Consider the following 1,965-nt stretch of genomic DNA (forward strand, 5'->3'; position numbering starts at 1 on the left):
CCAGCCTGGGAGCAGCTTGGAGACAGGGGTTCGTCTGCAGTACTGTTTCCGAGCCTGGAGCTGCCAGCCACCAGGCACCCCTCACTGGTTGGTGAGCTCCTAATGGTCAGCTTGGCAGGGTTCAGCTCGAATTCTTCAAGATGGCTTCCTCTGAGCCTAGAATAGGACCCAGCCAGGGTAGGTGTTCTGAGTTGTTGTTGTTTGGTTGCTAAGTCGTGTCATTCTGTGTGACCCCAGGGACTGCAGCACATCAGGCTTCCCCGTCCTTCACCATCTCCCAGAGTTTATGATGCCATCCAACCATCTCCTCCTGTCCTCAATCTTTCCCAGCATCAGAGTCTTTTCCAATGAGTTGGCTTTTCGCATCAGGTGGCCCAAGTACTGGAGCTTCAGCTTCAGCATCAGTCCTTCCCGTGAATATTCAGGAGTTCTGCATTTGTTGAAGAAATGAACTTGGAGTCCTGGTGCGCGTGGACAGGCATCTCACGCGGTCCTCCTGACACACCTGTGTGCTGGAGGGTCTGGTAACCGTGCAGGCTGAGCTAGGGGGTGTGGTTGGTACATTTCTTCAGTTCGGTTCAGTTCAGTCGCTCAGTCATGTCCAACTCTTTGTGACCCCATGAGCTGCAGCACGCCAGGCCTCCCTGTCCAACAGGGAGCCCACCCCGGACCCCACTCTGGACCAACTCCCAGAGCCCACCCAAACTCATGTCCATTGAGTCGGTGATGCTATCCAACTATCTCATCCTCTGTTGTCCCCCTTCTCCTCCTGCCTTCAATCTTTCCCAGCATCAGGGTCTTTTCAAATGAGTCAGCTCTTCGCATCAGGTGGCCAAAGTATTGGAGTTTCAGCTTCAACATCAGACCTTCCAATGAACACTCAGGACTGATCTTGCAGTCCAAGGGACTCTCAAGAATCTTCTCCAACACCACAGTTCAAAAGCATCAATTCTTTGGCGCTCAGCTTTTTTTATAGTCCAACTCTCACATTGATACATGACTACTGGAAAAACCATAGCCTCGACTAGATGGACCTTTGTGGACCTACCCTTCCTGACTGAACAGCTGGATGAGGTCTCATGAAGAGGCCACACACCTGAAGCCACCACCTAGATCGGAAGTCGCAGACCGGAGCTCTGAGGCCTCCGCCCGCCTCCCGCGGTAGTACCATGGCTCCCCAGTAGTAAGCGTGTCCTTCCTGCCGCAGACGGCCTTGCCTGGGCGGGACCTTCGAGCAGGCAGCACGCGACATGAGCCTCCATCCGGCTGCCCACGTGGCCCTGTGCCCAGGACCCACCCGCGCCATGCGGGGTGCCACGTTAAACTCCTCCACGGTCCTGTCGCAGGTGTGTCGGCTGCTCGCCGTTGGGAGCCACTCAAGGGGCTTCCAGTGGGTGGCTCCTGTGTGTTTCCGCTGGGTGTCCACCCGGGCACGGGCGTGCCAAGTCAGAGCCCAGCGCTGGGTGTCCACCTGGGCGTGGGTGTGCCGAGTCACAGCCCAGCAGATGCTGCCAGACGGGGCGACCAAACTTTGGCTCAGAGCACCAGAACCAGCTTCCCCCAGCGGTGACCTGTCTGCACATCTCAGGTCTTCTTTCCGGGGGGCGGTTACTGACCCTCGGCGTGGTTCGATCTGTACTTCCCCGAGGATGAAAAAGCTGAGCGCCTGCTCAGGCTCACCAATTGAATATCCTCTTTGCTCAGGTGTCTTGTGTCTGCTTTATCTGCTTTCTTCCTTCATGATTCGTGGTTGTTCTCTATTCTAGATGCAGATTTTTTTTGGTCCCACGTAAGTTCTGTGAACATCTCCATCTTTGGCTCACGGGTTCCTGGTTCCGAGCCTAGAAGAGGACCCCGCCCGGAGCAGGCATTCCACTGAGTTGTTGTTCAGTCTAAGCTGTGTCTGACTATTGGCGACTGCAAAGCCTGCACGGGGCTCAGGGCGCCGTGGCCCCCTGCTCACGG

Source organism: Bison bison, unplaced genomic scaffold, assembly GCF_000754665.1.
Source record: "Bison bison bison isolate TAMUID 2011002044 unplaced genomic scaffold, Bison_UMD1.0 scf7180017845565, whole genome shotgun sequence".
NCBI classification, from domain to species: Eukaryota; Metazoa; Chordata; class Mammalia; order Artiodactyla; family Bovidae; genus Bison; species Bison bison.